The sequence below is a fragment of the Puma concolor genome, chromosome F2, assembly GCF_028749965.1.
Source record: "Puma concolor isolate L17-30 chromosome F2, mPumCon1.1.hap2, whole genome shotgun sequence".
NCBI lineage: Eukaryota > Metazoa > Chordata > Mammalia > Carnivora > Felidae > Puma > Puma concolor.
The window spans coordinates 16,240,586-16,258,043 of record NC_141684.1 but is presented as its reverse complement, the minus strand read 5'-3'; the positions used below and the strand labels follow the sequence as shown (position 1 = coordinate 16,258,043).

Below are 17,458 nucleotides of genomic sequence, written 5' to 3'. Positions count from 1 at the left end.
TGCTAAAATGGAGATTGCTTGAAAATCCCTGAAGCAGACAAAACCATATAAGCCACATAAGCAAAACTTAATCTAGCTTATTTCATGATTGTAAACAAAACTTAACATGTTATTTCTTGTACATGACTCTGATAATCATAAATGAAACTTAAGTCATCTTCCTAAAATGGTATAAGATAATCACTTTTAACTAATATCTTGCCATATCTAAATTCCCCTTGTAGTAACCAGTCATTGTAAAGGTTAAACAATTTCTTCATTTTCACTTTATTAGCCATCCTGTAACATCATGCCTATGATCATATCAGTTTTAGGTTTGCAATATTCCTGTTTGCAGTTTGTTTCTCACTCAGTAAAATATTCATATCAAATAAAGTTCTCTGAATTTCCTTTCTGTGATACACACAATGCAATATTACTCATCCATAAAAAAGAAGGAAATCCTGCCATTTGCAACATAGATGAACCAAGAAGACATTATGCCAAGTGAACACGGCAGATACAAAAAGACAAATACCATGTGGTCCCATTTGTATGTAGAATCTAAAAAAGTAGAACTTGACCAGAGAATAGAACAATGGTTGCCAGGGGCTGTGGGGGAGGAGGGGATGTGATGTTAGTCAAAGGGTACGAACTTTCAGTTATAAGATGAGTAAGTCTGGGGATGCACAGTATGGTGGCCATAGTTAATAATACTGGATTGTGTGCTTGAAATTTGCTAAGAGAGTAGTTCTTACGTGTTATCACCACACACAAAAATGATAGTTACGTGATAGATATGTTAATTAATTGATTGTGGTAATCATTTCACATATATACTTATATTAAATCATCACATTGTATGCCGTTAAAAAAATTATGCTGTACAACCTAAATATAACAATTTTGTTTGTAAATCACACCTCACTAAATAATGCAGGAATAATGGTGAAAAAGGCTTATTTGGTGAAAGCCTCATGACTGTTTGACCTGTAGGTGGAAAGCAGTCCTTGGACAGAATGTGGCTAAATGAAGTTGTGCTTGCTTCAATCTTTATCATCTTTTCAGACCCAATCAGGACTTCTATTTCCTGAAATGATTTCCAGGACAGTCTCTACTCCACCATTTGGAAAGACTTCCAAAGGACTACTATTAGCCAGCACAGGATGGGGTTCAGGAGAGGGATAACGCTACTTTCTACCACCATCACTTCCCAGGAGCTATAAAATTAAATGATTAGGTCTGCTAAGCAATGTCATAGTAATAGCTAGTCATTAGTTAGTATCACCACATAGAAGGCACTGTGCTAAATACTTTGTGTAATTCATCTCATTTAATCCTCTTGGCTTTGCAAAGTAGCTTTTTTAAAATCTCCAGCTTACAGATAATAACAATGAAGATTATAGCTCACCATTATTGAGTGCTTATCATGTTCCAGGTACTTTACTACACCTTTAATATAGATTACCTCTCTTTATCTTCATTAATAACCCTATCAGGTTATTTTTAGTCCTCATTATTTAGATGTGAAACTAGAGGTAAAGACAGGGTACTTGCCCAAGGTCACACAGTTAATAAATAATAGATGGGATTGCAACCTATGGTCTCTGTGAATCCAGAGTTCAAGCCTTTTCCCCTTCAAAGGCGCAGACAAGTTCAGACAGACATGTTGACCTTAGAGCCAAGAGCTACTGAGTCACTATGGCCTTCTCTTTGCATGAGTTTCAAGGTATTTCAAAATCATAAGTCTGTTTTTCCTCTTGATAGCTCCAGTGGCAACTTCTCTTAGTAAATTATCTGTTGCCTGACTAGCTTCATATCTAATGACTTTATTAAACTCCAGTTTGAATTTTCTTTTAACATTGCCCTTTTAACCATCCCAAATGATTTCTTTCATGTAATGTTGTCCCTGAGGCATTGGAAAATATATCATTTCAGGAAAAATTATATAATACATTAAACACAAGACTCATAAAGACAAACCAAAACACTATAAATGTTGGAAGATTCACATATTTCAGCCTTCTTCACTTGTGACTATTTATTGGCAACTTGTCTGTATGTAGCACTGTACTAGGCATCCTGAGGTCCTAGTTCCATGATCTCCTGTCCCCCCAGTGATCCTTTGCTCCCCTCTTTCCAGCCACTTATTCCCATGGTCATACCTGGCCTGGTCCCCACAAATAATGTCAACACCCTAAAATTCAACTATAACACTTCCCCCCCTCTGATCATCACTTTCTACCCTTCAGATCACCATGGTTGTTTGACCCTATCACGACCTCCAACCATTGACTCCACCACTTTTTCATTATCCATCAATCCTCTCCTCCTGTGTCCTCCCTTCCCTTTGAACCCAGTTTCGATTCCTTGGCATTACAATCACTCCGTTTGAAACACTGTTGACTTGCTTGTCCCCTGTCTCTCCATCCTACTTGTTTGGCAAAATACCAACTCTGGCTAAACTCAGATATTGGCCAGATAACCACACTAGCTCCTGAGCGGCTGCATGTGGTTGGAAAACATCACAACCTTCTTCACCTGTCCTCGCCTCTGGGGCTTCTCACCCTTTACAACAGATGCAAGATTCCTGCTCTTCCTTTTTCTTGTTCTTTTTTATTTAAGTATGGTTGACACACATGTCACGTTAGTTTCAAGTGTGCAACGACTTAATGCTCACCACAAGTGTGGCTACCATGTGTCACCATGCAAGGCTACTACAATGCCATGGACTGTATTCCCTAGGCTACCTTTTATCTCCATGACTTATTCACGCCATAACCAGAAGGCTTTGTCTCCCACTGCCCTTCACATATTTTGCCCACCCTCCATCTGGAAACCATTAGTTCTTTGAAGTTATAGGTCTGATTCAGCTTTTTGTTTGTTTATCCACGTGTGTTTTAGATTCCACATATAAGCGAAATCATATGGTATTTGTCTTTCTCTGATTTATCTTGCTTAGCATTATACATTCTGTGTCCATCCATGTGGATGTAGATAGCTAGATCTCATCCTTTTTGATGGCTGTGTATTATTCCAGACAGTGTGTGTTTGTGTGTGTATAAATATATATATATTTATAAACACAAATACGTACATTTATATAAATATATATACACACATGCATACGTATATACCACATCTTCTTTATTCATTCATCTACCGACGGACACTTTAGCTGCTTTCATATCTCAGCTATTATAAATAATGCTGCAATAGTTTCCAACTCTTACCAGGCATGTTTTTTGGAGTCTTGCCTGCTCAAGAAGACTACTCCTAGAATTAACATCTTTAATTAACTAAATGTTTCTTGCATCTTTAAGTTCTTTCTCTGGATACTTAGCCCAAGCACAAAATCATCTTGTTTTATCTTCCACCTTTAAAACAAAACAAATCTTCTCTTGAAGGGAATCTGTACATCTACAGGTACAGCCCACTTTTCTGTTTCACTTCAGAGCAAAACTTCTGAAAAGAGGTGTTCATGGTCATCATCTCCACGTCCTCACTTCCTGTTTACTGTTTAACACATTCAGGCCATCCCCCTCTCCCAACTGCACCAAAATTGCTTTTGTCTGACAAGTAATGAGGTCTCTGTTGCTAAACCCAATGCTTATTTATCTGTTCTGACTTTCCTCCAAATCCCGAAGGTATGTGAAATAGTGAACTATACCCTCGTTCGAGAAATGCTGTTTTGACATCTGAGAAAACACTGGAGTTTCTGGTTTTCCTACCCTCTCATTCACGTCCTTCTTCTAAGTCTTCCCTCAAGGTTCCCCTGCATCACCTTGTCATGTTCCAGGTACCACTCCTCAGCCTCCCTCTTTCACTCTTCACTCCAGGCAATCTCAGTCAGTCCCACAGCTATAAATGCCATCCACATGCTTGTGACTCCCAGATCTGCATGTCCAGATTCATGCATCTAGCTGCTCATTTGACATTTCCACTTGGATGTACAATACACATTTTTTTAAACATTTATTCACTTTTGAGACATAGAGAGAGACAGAGCATGAGCGGGGGAGGGGCAGAGCACGATGGGGGGACACAGAATCCAAAGCAGGCTTCAGGCCCTAAGCTATCAGCACAGAGCCTGACATGGGGCTCGAACTCACAGACCACGAGATCATAACCCTAGCTGAAGTCGGACGCTTAATCGACTGAGCCACCCAGGCGTCCACAGTACACATCTTAAATGTGACATTCGCAAAAGACACATGACTCTACACCATTTATCCCTGATCTGGGCCTGGGTAAGCAACATCACCATCCACCAAAATTCTTGGGGCAAAATCCTAGAAGTGAAACGTGAATAATAGGTAAATCTCTGGAGACAGAAAATAGATTAGTGATCATCCAGGTATACTGGGTTGAATGATGGTTCCTAAAAAGATATGGTCCTAACCTAGGAATCTATGAATGTAACATCATTTATTTGGGAAAAGGGTCTTTGTGATTGTAATTAAGTTAAGCATCTTGAGATGAGATCATCCCAGATTTCCCAGATGAGCCCTAAATCCCATGACAAGTGTCCTTATAACATATAAGAAGAGAGGACTTGGAAGGGCGGGGATGGCATGTGAAGACGGAGGCCGAGATTGGAGGGATGCAACCACAAGCCTGGGAGCACCGGGAGCTGCCAGAAGCCAGAAAAGGCAAACAAGTATTTTCCTCTAGAGCCTTCAGAGATCATGCAGTCCTGCTGACAACTTTAGTTTGGACTTCTGGCCTTCAAAACTGAGAAGGAATAGAGGCGTCTGGGTGGCTCAGTCGGTTGAGCATCCCACTTTGGCTTAGGTTGTGATGTTACAGTTTGTGAATTCCAGCCCTACGTCCGGCTCTGTGCTGATGGCGTGGAGCCTGCTTCGGATCTTCTGCTCTCTCTCTCTCTGCCCCTCCCCCACATTCCCTCTCTCAAAAACAAATAAACATTCAAAACTGAGAAGGCAAAACTGGGTGAAAAGAAAGTGGGCAATTGAGGAGTGGTTGCTAATGGGCATGAGGTTTCTTTTGGGGTGATGAAAATGTTCTAAAATTATATCGTGGTGATGGTTGCACAGCTGTGTAAATATACTAAAAACCATTGAACCGAGGACTAAGTGGATAAACTTTTATGGTCGCTACCTTATATCTAAATAAAGTTGAGAATAAAACCCTTAGGAGTTACTTTTTAATCTCTTTTTCTCACATCCAAATCCACCAGCAAGTCCTTGAGCTCGCTGCCTCAAATCTGACCACGTCTCATGGTCTCCATGACCAGCATTTTAGTGCAAGCCTATCGTCTCTGGTCTGTACCACCAGAATAGCCTAGATAATTTCCCTGCTTCTACTTGAGCCTCATCCAAATCCATACTCCTTAAGACAAACAAAACAGTTCTCTTAGAACACAAATCACACCATGACACTCTCTTGCTTAACCCCTTCCCTGCCTGCTCCCATGGCTTTCCTTTCCACTTAGAGTAGAATCCAAACTTCTTGCCAAGTCCTACTGGTCTTGATATGACCTATCTGGCCTGTGTTTACATCCGAAACCTCATCTCCTCAGATACTGCCTTTTGCCCTACACTTCAGCCACACAAACATCCCTTATGATCCTGGGACAGACCATTCCTGTCCCTGTCTCAAGCTTTCGCCCCTGCTGTTCCTTCTGTGAGTGCAACTTCCCATGACTGTCTTCTTCCTGTCAAAACCTCTTCTGACCACCCTATATAGAGTCGCCTTTCTCTCATTTACTCTCAATCATGTTGCGTTTTTAGCTATTTTTGTTTTTTGAAATAATCTTGTTTTTTTAGTTGTGTATTTATTTCTAGTGTCTTTCCGTCCAGTAAAAGTAAGCTCTGTGGGAATAGGAAACTTGTTCATCTTGCTCGCTGCTACATCCCCACTCTTATCCCAGTGCCTGACAAAAGAGATGCTCAATAAATACTGCATACATGGACAAGTAAAGGATATAAATCATCATGCATAGGCTTTTGCCCTTAGGAAGCTTATAGTCTATTGGAAATACAAGACATACTTGCACTGTCCAGATGGCTGTGAAAATTCTTGGCACTTATATTCCGCTTATCTTTATCCTATAGGTTTCTTTAACTGATAAGTTCAGTGAAAAAGAGCACAGGCTCCTCGATGGCAGGGACGTTCTCTGCCTCCTTCACCCTGTATCCCTTAGGTTTAGGCTGTAGGCCATGTACTACATGCTCATTTTCCTAGTGAACGTATCAGCCATGTTTAACAACAGCTCAAACAAAACCACCAACGAATATCCTGAGCATCCCAGCTGCAAATTTGCAATATTAATAATATTTAAATAAATAGATGGTCTTTTATAAAGAAGAAAACCCCACCGTGAGAATCGTCAGGGAGGAACAAACACAAATAAATCAACTACCTCATTAAAAAGATTAGGCTAAGTGAGCCAAAAGGTCCCTTTCATTATAAAATTCCAATTCCGAGATTAGACGTTAGGCATTTGGAATGGCAGCTATCCAAATTCACTCAGAAGTAATTATGGTAGACATAATAGTTCCCTAAAGATGTCAGCATATGAATCCCCAGAATGCGACTATATTACTTCACATGGCAAAATGAAATTTGCCCGTGTGATTAAGTTGAAGATTTTCACATGGTTAGATTAACCTGGATTATCCAGATAGGCCCCATCTAATCACAAAGACCCATCAAAGGGAAAAAGACAAGGGAGTCAGAGAGAAGAAGATGTGACTATAGAATCAGTGATGTGCTTGCAGGCGGGATGTCACAAGCGGAAAACTGTAGACCGCATCTAGAAGCTGAGAAAGACAAGGGAACAAATTCTCTCCTAGAGCCTCCAGAAGGAACGCAGCCCTGTCAGCACCTTGATTTTAGTGCCATAATTTTGGATTTCTGCCCTCCAGACCTGTGAGATAATACGTCTGTGTTGTTTGAAGCTGTTGTTTGTAGTAGTTTGTTACAGCAGCAATAGGAAATTAATGCAACATTTCACTATCATTCATCATAACTGTTTTCCTTGGTAATTTTCTCTGCAGTTTGTTTTATGCATTTAAAAAACAATCAGTTCTGCCACTTACTAACCACTGTTGTGACCTGGAGCAAATTGTTTCCACTTTGCTTCCTCATCTATAAAATGAGAATAAAAAATCCACACCGCAGGGTTTTGTGAGAATTAAATAAGACAATTTCCGTAAGGATCATAGAGCACCAGGCTCATAGTAGGAACCAACAGAATGTTCTTTCCACTGACTGTCTCCCCAAACCTTATGGTTATGGACTTCCTCGTGAATTTCAAGATAATAATCAGAGTATGACATCATGACATTTTCCAGACCTGACCAGTGTTGTTAAATCTTAATTGTAGCTACTGCTAAAAATATCTAAGACGGGTTGCTTAATCTGACTTTGACCTTGAAATATTCAAGTACTGGTAGTGTTTTCGGAAACCTAGTTCAAGTTTTGACTAGTATTTTCTGAATAGCTTTGGAGAAATAATTTATGGTTTCTGTTTATAACCTTGCTCCCCTCCTTTTGAATAACCTTCAGGTACATAAGTTCAAATACAATTTATAATTGAAATGGTGATTAAGTAAAAAATAAAGTGGTAAGGTGTTTTTCCAGAAATCATGCACAATAAATGTTATTATCTTAAAGATTAAATTGTCCGTACTGAACCCCATATTCTGCCAGTGTCTTAAGTGTCCCTTGTTAATTAAACACCTTTGAAATCATTACCCTTTGGGTGTCTATTTGATATCAGGGAAGTGTGACATATTTAGTACCTAGGTTATCCAAGCCTCAAAGGTCAATGCATTATAAATCAATAAGTACTTATCAAATTCCTACTTTTCTGTCAATTCCTTGAGGGCAGGGATCATGTATTTTTCATTTCTCCCATTTGTGACTCACAAGTTATCTGGAACATATTAAGTTCAATGACATGTCTTCAAAACTTTAAAAGCAGGATAAGAAACCCCCGGGCTACAAAAAGGTTAAAATACAAAGGTTTCCTTTTCTTAGCATAGTTTTCTATAGAAATATAATATGTGTATATTTCTTTAGAAATAACTATATAAGTAGGAATATAATAGAATGTTAATAATCATAAAATATTTTGATACATACTTATAAGTGACTGTCATGTTACATATATATTAAGTTTCCAAGCTGGCCTGTAAACTCCAATTGAGCCCATAATAAATAAAGTAAACAGGCTTCACTTTATTTTGAACATAATGAGATATATTTTAATATAGGACAAGACTAAGGATTGTCCCTAGGCCAGGTTTCCTTTCAAAGCAAAACCCTGATTCACAGCCACTTTCTAATTCCCCAAACAGGATGCTGAGGCTGGATTGGGGCATAGGAGAGAGACAGAAGGCATAGGGCATTCTAATGGGTAGCACTCTGGTGGCAGAAAAGGGGCTAAGAGACTTTGGTTTGCACTGATCTGGCTCCCAGGAAATAATACTAATAACATCCTCTGCCAAAGTTAGTCTTTATGGCTTATAATGCATTTTCATGTGCAGCAGGTGCTTATAACCCAGAGTCTGTGGGATGTCTAGTGGATGTGTAAAAGGACTTTGGAACTTCAGGAGTGACTCCTTAGAAATTGTAGGCAAAGTCTAGGCTACTTGCACATTTTTTTAGAGAGGGTCATTCTCAAAGGGCTGTGTGACTCAAATAAATTAATAGCTCAAGAGACATGGTCTCATTTGCCCCCCATAACCACTTGGTGGGGAGAATAGTGTAAGCATTGTTATATCGGGATCATCCCCCAATCAGAAGCCATGGCTAACAGGTAGTGGCCCCACAAAATCCACCAGCCAGCTGCCCAAGTGAGCAGGGGTCAAAGTGCACAGGGATGTGAGCATGACAGGTGGCTGGTAAGGGAAGGACTAGAGGGAATAAGGAGTTATTGGAGGGAATTCCCACAGGGTAATCTTGTGAGAAGGTGGAAAGAGAACGGGGAGAACAAGTGGACTTGAAGACATGAGAGAAGCCTGAAAAATAGTAAGGCTTCATTTTTATCTAAGGGACACAAAGAAATACGTGTAAAAGGCATAGGCACTCCCTCAAGGAGCTCATACCCTTGATGGGGCATGGAGAAGTTGGGATCAACTTCTAAGTTGACTCATAAGTTGACTAAAAGTAAGTGCTATTTTATGGATCTGGCCACATCCCACAGTAATTATCTCAGTATACATAGTAGGGGCTCAATAAATATTTTGTTTGTATACCATGTTGACAGTAGACACTAGGAGGATAAAAATAGAATGAGTGATCAATGTGTGGTACTAGTCACTGCCGTGTGTGGTCAGATAAAGGATGGAATAACAGTGGGAGACCCAGGGAGCCAAGACCACTTTGGTTGTACCAGAAAAGATGGGTAATACTTCTGCAAAACAAAGATGCAGTTGAGGGAATGTTTAGACAAATATTGGGGAGTATAGTGATACTTTTTTCTGATTAAAACTCAAGGAGTGAAAGAAAGGAGGCCCTTTGAATCCAAATTTCTCATGTGATAGGGGAGGTGATATGCCAATTATATAGGAAGTTCAGGGCTATACTCAGGTCTCTTGACTCCTAGGCTTATGATGTCTCCACTATTCCATGCTGCTATGTTGGATAGTAGTGAGAAATAGGGCTAGATAGATAAGGTGGGACCTGATTAGCAGGGTGTTATATCTGAGAATAGGGGTTTGGGCATTGAAAATGCAAGGTATGAATAGAGGAGCATCATAGAAGAGGCATTGGCCAGTGGAGGAAAACTAATCCTGGGTTTACACATGAAGAAAGAAATGGTTCCATTCTACAATCAGTAAACATCTGATGATTTGGCACGTACCCAGCATCAGAATGAGAAATGTGGCATCTGGAGATTTAACATAAACACTGAAGATAACCAGGGCACACAGCAGTGTGGCCCAGACCTTTGATAGCAGCCACCTGCACCTAAATGGTGATGGTTGTCGGCCAAACATTCATGAGTATCAAAGACACATCCCAGCCACAGCACATAGAGCACTGATAGACTGGATGCTCGTGGATACAAAGAGCAATTTCACATGCTTGGTGCATGAGTGGAGAAATCATGGCCCATTAAAGAAAGTCTTATTAATCATTAACTATGTGACTCGTGATTTTTCACCAAGCCGTGTCAGATGCCTTGTGCCTGAGACACCAGCTTCACCATATAGCCTTCCGCAGTTGCAGACAACATGCTTCCCACATCTAAGATTCTTGTGATGGCAAATCCATCACTTGAACCATTTTTAACCATTCCCAGACATTGTTTAGAGTGGCTGCAAGTTTTCCTTGACAATGGTCATGGTGACTGAATCACAGACTTCTTTAAGACATCTCAATTGCCAGCAAAGGCGGAAGATCATTAGGTCATTCATACATTTTTTTCTGTTTTAAAGGCAGAGTTGTCAGGATTCAAGGTGTTTTTCAGGAATGATTTACATACAATGAAATGCAGTGTACTTCAATATAAGTTCAGTGAGATTTCGTGAAGGCATACGACCCAAGTTACCCACATCTCTGTAAAATACAGAACATTTCAATCACCCCAGGAAGTTTCCTCACACCCCTGCCTTGTCAATTTCTGCTCCACCCGAGGCAATCGGGTATTCCGATTTCTATCACCATACGTTAGGTCTTCCTGTTCCAGAACTTTATGTAAGTGGAATCATGATTATATACTATTATCTTGTCTGGCTTTTTCACTCAGCATACCATTCTTTAGTATCTGTCCGTGTTGCTGACTGTAAGTAGTCTGTTCTTTTTGTTGTGGAGCAGTATGCTGTCATGTACATATACCACGGTTTGTGTATCCATTCCCCTGGTGGTAGACTTGTTTCCAGACTTTGGAAATCATAAACAAAGCAGCTACGGACAATCTTGTACTAGGTTTTTGTGGACACATGATTTCATTTCTCTTGAATGAACACATAAAAGTGGTTTGGTCGGGCATAGGCTAGATGTCTGTTTAACTTTATAAGAAACTGCCAGCTTTCCAGAAAGATTGTACAATTCTGCCTTTGCATCAGCAATGTATGAGGGTTTTCATTGTTCCACATCCTTGCCAGCATTTGGTGTTGTCAGTATTTTTCAATTTAACCATTCTAGGAAATGTATACTGGTGTCTCATTATGTCATGATGAAAATTATATTGAGCACTTTTGCATGTGTTTATTGCCCATTTACACGTCATTCTGTGTCTGCTATGACTATGTGTTTGCTAATTTTTTGGGTGGCAGGGTATTTTGTCTTTTTGTTATTGATTTCCTGGAGAACTTTATGTGGCACTGTGAATATTTTCTCCCATCTATTTTTTGATAAGCAGAATTTTTTTTATTTTCATGATGTCTAATTTATCAGGTTTTTTCTTCTATGGTTAGTACTTTTCATGTTCTAAGAAATCTTTGTCTGTGCCAAGTTACTAAGGTAATCTGCTGTGCTTTCTTCTAGGAACTTCATGATTTAATTTTATATTTAGGTTTATGATCCATTTTAAATTATTTTTTCTGTATTATGTGAGGTAAGGATTGGGGTTCATTTTTTTTTATATGAATGTCCAGTTGTTGAAGCATTACTTATTGAAAAGCCTCTCCTCTGCCCACTGAACAGCTTTGGTGCCTTTATCAAAAAATCAGTTAGCTTTATATGTGCCTGTATATTTCTGGACCCTTAATTCAGTTTCATAGTCCTTTTTTCTATCCTTATACCAACTTCAAACTATTTATTGCTGTAGCATTATAGTAAGTCTTCAACCGTGTCCAGGATTGCTTTGACTATTCCAAATACTTTGCATTTACATATAAATTTCAGGACCAATCTGTCAATTTCTACCAAAGAGCCCACTGGGATTGCATAAAATCTAAAGAAAACTTTGGAAGAACTGGCATCTTAACAATATTGCACCTTCTAAATCACGAACATTTCCCCATGTATCTGGGTCTTTAATTTCTCTCAGCAATGCCTTACAGTTTTCAGTAGAGTTCTTACACATTTTCCACTAGATTTATTCCTTAGTCTTTTATGTTTCTGATGCAATTGGAAATTATTTTTAATTCATATTCCATTTAGGTCCCTTTGTCTTTCCTTCTTTTTTAGTGTTTATTTATTTATTTTGAGAGAGAGAGAGAGAGAGAGAGAGAGAGAGAGAGAGAGAATGCACATGAGAGCAGGACAGGGGCAGAGAGAGAGGGAGAAAGAGAGGATCCCAAGCAGGCTCCACGTTGTCAGTGCAGAGCCCAATGTGGGGCTCAATCTCATGAACCATGAACCATGAGATCATGACCTGAACTGAAGTCAAGAGTAGGACACTTAACCAACTGAGCCACCCAGGCGTCCCTGTCTTCTTTTTAATATAGCTGTCTTAAGTATTTCTTCTACATACATTGAGCACTATATATCAGATGGTATATAACTTTTGTTTAAACCATCAAATGTGATTGTAAAAACTCAGAAAGAAAAAAAAGTTTATGAGAAATAAGTGAGAAATCCAGTGGGTGGAGCATCTCAAGACACATATTAAAGGAGGCCAACTCAGTGCTGTGGTCTTTTGACTTTCTCCCTTTCCCTTTCTTCTTTGTGTAGTGCAACTCTGTGCTGATATATGGAGCAGACATTTTAAGAGCACAAGAATGAAGATAAATGAGAAATCCAGAAGGATGTCTTGTCTCGGAAGGCATTGTGAAGCTGCCATACCAATTTAGTTTACCTAACTCCAGATTTCTTGCTATGAGGAAAATAAAAGCCATTTGATTAAACTAGTATGGGGGAGAAGTGCCCTCCTTACTAAGGTTTCTGATTCAGTGGTTTGGAGTAGGGCCCAGGAACCTGCATCTTTAAGATGAGCTTCAAGGGATTCTCATGCTGGTAATCCAAGGACATCCCGAAGAAACTCTACTTTGGCAAGTATAAATAGGAAATTTAGTGATAACTGGGGCAGAGGGGTAGCAATGCAAGGCGGAAATTTCAGAGGCATATAAAAGCTTACAAATGACTGCTTAGGCTTTACATTATGATCCACCAACACGATCCTTAAATTTCCTCACTTAAGAGACATGACAGGGAAAAGGAAACTGATGTGAAAACTAGAAATTGCTTTTAGCAGATTCAGTCACTTCAATTCTCATTTAGCTTTATTATGAGATTCTATCAAGTAGCTGAAATGAGAGCATTTTCTTCCAGAGAACCATTACTTTATAAAATATTGACTTGGGTGATCTATACCCAGAAATATAAGATCTATTCAATTCTCCTAAGTGCAGTTCAAGCAGTGCCCTTTCTAAGAGGTAACACTAAGCGTAATAAATGGATGCTACCCCTGCTTAACTAAATAAATGGTTTCAATTGTCAATATCAATGCAAAAACATTCTAAAATTTTCTTGCTGAGAGTATCTTATTTATAGACATTAGCCCCAGTTCTAATGTTGAACTATGACAGATCCCGTGCTAAAACCAATCTGACATTCAGTAGTGTGTTCTTCCGGGAAGATAGACTTGTGTTATTCTTTTCTTTATGAAATAGGAAGCTCCCCTAATGCATTTAAAATTGGACTGTATTGGGGCGCCTGGGTGGCGCAGTCGGTTAAGCGTCCGACTTCAGCCAGGTCACGATCTCGCGGTCCATGAGTTCGAGCCCCGCGTCGGGCTCTGGGCTGATGGCTCAGAGCCTGGAGCCTGCTTCCGATTCTGTGTCTCCCTCTCTCTCTGCCCCTCCCCCGTTCATGCTCTGTCTCTCTCTGTCCCAAAAATAAATAAACATTGAAAAAAAAATTAAAAAAAAAATTGGACTGTATTAACATAGCTTCAGAATTCTTATACTGAAATTTTTGTGAAGTGTATATAGCAAATACAAAATAATTACAGTGGAGTCTTATCTTATGCAGGAGTCAGGCCCTTAAGTGTGCTCATAACAGTTTGGTGTAGACATAAATTAACTTTGGGAATTTCTTAAATCATGCATGCAGTGTAACCCCAAAGCGGTTGTCTCTGGTCTTTGATGACATGAATGTTGAAATTCAGAATCCTATTCTCTCGTACTTTCAGAGCTAGAAGAGAGGAGCTGAGAAGAACTGACAAGAGCAGGTTGAGTGGCCCATATATGCCCAGGGGAGGGGATTTAGAAGAAAAGAATGAGATGGCGGCCCTCCAGCGTTCAGTCTGGTGGGAAAGACAGACAAGCCAAGAAATCCTTATAGCAAGGTAAGTGTTGTAGGGGAGTTTTACGGTCAGTCTGGATCACGGACCCACATCAGAGTGAGTTCTGAACTTTGCTGGAGCTGAGACTGAGGCAGAGAGGGGGAGACCAGCTAGGGAAGACATCTGAGGGGAGGTGCTGGCATGGCAACCACATTTTAGAAGGCGGCATAAACGTGACTGTGGGCTATATGTGTGAAAGTGCAAAAGAGGGCGAGGTTGTTCTCACTACCAGAGCACAGTGTGCTTCAGGAGAGGGGCCACACATCCAGGAAGAAGCACATAGGATCCGTGGCAAAAAAAGGTTTGGATGCAATGCCAAGGAATTCTAACTTTATTATAAAAATAATAGGTAGTCATTAAAGGATACTAAGCAGAAAAATGAAGTAACTAGATATGCATGTTAGGAAGTTTACTCTGATTGATCAGATTTGGTGTTTATGATCATTTCTGCAAAGCTCTCAATATTAGAAACTTGATCAGGAACTTTACCCTTAATATATCTCCCCCAAAAAAAGATGGCTTCCCATGGAACTCTGCATTTTTCTGGCTTTCCTTCCTTGAGCCATTGTAACTCTTGGAACTTTCTCTTTGAATACAAGAAATCCATGGAAAAATAATTTAATAGCAACTATCTATCTACTTCTTTTCATTCACTTATTTCCCACAGCCAGCTTTTAAGTAAATCTCTACAGAGAAAATGCTACCATGGATTGCCAACGTGCACCCTAAATGCAAAAGATAACTAATGATGAAGCAATGAAAAATAAGCCCAAATCTCTAGTCATTGGAGCAATATTTCTATTATATGACATGATTTTATTAGTCCATACCGAGGAAATGCAGAATCAAAGCCAGTTTATAAAGGAACCAGTTTGAAGGACAGGAGTCATGAATAATTATTCCATTTGCCCAGAGACCATACAAAACGATAGCCTGTATGTCCGTATTTGTTTATCACGTAAATGGGTGTCATCTCTAAACTGGACATACTTTGGGATACAATCCAAAATCCGATTCAGAGTTCAAACACACCGTCATTTATTTCTCTGTTAATCGGCTATGGAGTGTAGTGCAGTAGTCAAGAGCTAAAGCCAGAGGCTGCAGATTTCAGGTCTGCCTCACTCCAGCTGTGTGATCTTGGGTACGTTCTTGACTTTTGTTGAGCCTTCATTTCCTCGTCCATAAAAAGGGATAATGGTAATACGATTTACCATTACCAATTACCTTTACAGGGTCATTGTGAGGGTTAAGTTAGTCAATAGATACAGAGTACCTGGAACAATGCCTTTCTTATAATAAACATTATAAATGTATTTATTCTTGTTGTTAGTATTATCTTTTACTTCTGATCTGGACAACTAATACTGTCTACTTTTTTCAAAAACCTAAAAAACTATTTTTAAATTACAGAAAAATTTTCTATGTATCTATTTGCATAATTATTTTCCTTAAAATCAAACAAGGCAATGCACTTGGACGTAAATATAATAGATTTTGCCAGGACACATCTCGGGAAAAACTAGTAGTTGGCCATATTCAGTGATCTCTGATGAGATGAGTTTGGAATCAACAATATTTGAAAATAACTACAACATCCTTGGGTGTACATTAAAGCAGATTTTTAATGGAAATAGTTTCCTGGGGACCTATACTGGCAGACAATGATAGCATTTTAGGATTATGGGCACAAGCCCTGAAGTCTGATAGCCAAGTGAACACAAAGAATAGAGGAGTTTCTTTTTCTGAATTTTTATTTTTCTAAGCTACATTAAGGCCATCACCGTATAGGTGGAAAATATTGTCACCTGCTTGACTACAATATTCTTTTCCTTTCTTGGTGATTATCGAGTATATGTATAATCATGTCTAAAATTTATGTTATGACTATTTCATATAATTATATAAATATTAATAATTACATTAATTTATGTTATGTCTAGACCTCAGTTCCCCTTATTTTTTAACTTGCACACATTTTTGGTTTTTTATTTATTTATTTATTTATTTATTTATTTATTTATTTTTTATTTTATTTATTTTTTCAATATATGAAATTTATTGTCAAATTGGTTTCCATACAGCACCCAGTGCTCATCCCAAAAGATGCCCTCGTCAATACCCATCACCCACCCTCCCCTCCCTCCCACCCCCCATCAACCCTCAGTTTGTTCTCAGTTTTTAAGAGTCTCTTATGTTTGGCTCTCTCCCACTCTAACCTCTTTTTTTTTTTTTTCCTTCCCTCCCCCATGGGTTTCTGTTAAGTTTCTCAGGATCCACATAAGAGTGAAAACATATGGTATCTGTCTTTCTCTGTATGGCTTATTTCACTTAGCATCACACTCTCCAGTTCCATCCACGTTGCTACAAAGGGCCATATTTCATTCTTTCTCATTGCCACGTAGTACTCCATTGTGTATATAAACCACAATTTCTTTATCCATTCGTCAGTTGATGGACATTTAGGATCTTTCCATAATTTGGCTATTGTTGAGAGTGCTGCTATAAACATTGGGGTACAAGTGCCCCTATGCATCAGCACTCCTGTATCCCTTAGGTAAATTCCTAGCAGTGCTATTGCTGGGTCATAGGGTAGGTCTATTTTTAATTTTTTGAGGAACCTCCACACTGTTTTCCAGAGTGGCTGCACCAGTTTGCATTCCCACCAACAGTGCAAGAGGGTTCCCGTTTCTCCACATCCTCTCCAGCATCTATAGTCTCCTGATTTGTTCATTTTGGCCACTCTGACTGGCGTGAGGTGATATCTGAGTGTGGTTTTGATTTGTATTTCCCTGGTGAGAAGCGATGTTGAGCATCTTTTCATGTGCCTGTTGGCCATCTGGATGTCTTCTTTTTTTTTTTTTTTTTTAAATTTTTTTTTTCAACGTTTTATTTATTTTTGGGACAGAGAGAGACAGAGCATGAACGGGGGAGGGGCAGAGAGAGAGGGAGACACAGAATCGGAAACAGGCTTCAGGCTCTGAGCCATCAGCCCAGAGCCCGACGCGGGGCTCGAACTCACGGACCGCGAGATCGTGACCTGGCTGAAGTCGGACGCTTAACCGACTGCGCCACCCAGGCGCCCCTGGATGTCTTCTTTAGAGAAGTGTCTATTCACGTTTTCTGCCCATTTCTTCACTGGATTATTTGTTTTTGGGGTGTGGAGTTTGGTGAGCTCTTTATATATTTTGGATACTAGCCCTTTAATATTCACTTATTTTTAAACCATATACACTTACACACAGAATTGAACTTTGAACTGCTAGATTTATGTAC

At 39.4% G+C, this 17,458-nt stretch overlaps 1 long non-coding RNA gene across 2 annotated transcripts in view; it reads left to right on the top strand.

Annotated features, from left to right (window-relative positions):
- Positions 1-17,458, top strand: part of LOC147571848 (uncharacterized) — a 56,456-nt gene that overhangs the window by 21,734 nt on the left and 17,264 nt on the right. For both annotated transcript variants that reach the window (XR_015246549.1, XR_015246547.1), the window contains exons 2-3: positions 12,574-12,890; positions 14,033-14,188. This is a non-coding gene — a long non-coding RNA (uncharacterized LOC147571848). The remainder of the gene's footprint in view (positions 1-12,573; positions 12,891-14,032; positions 14,189-17,458) is intronic.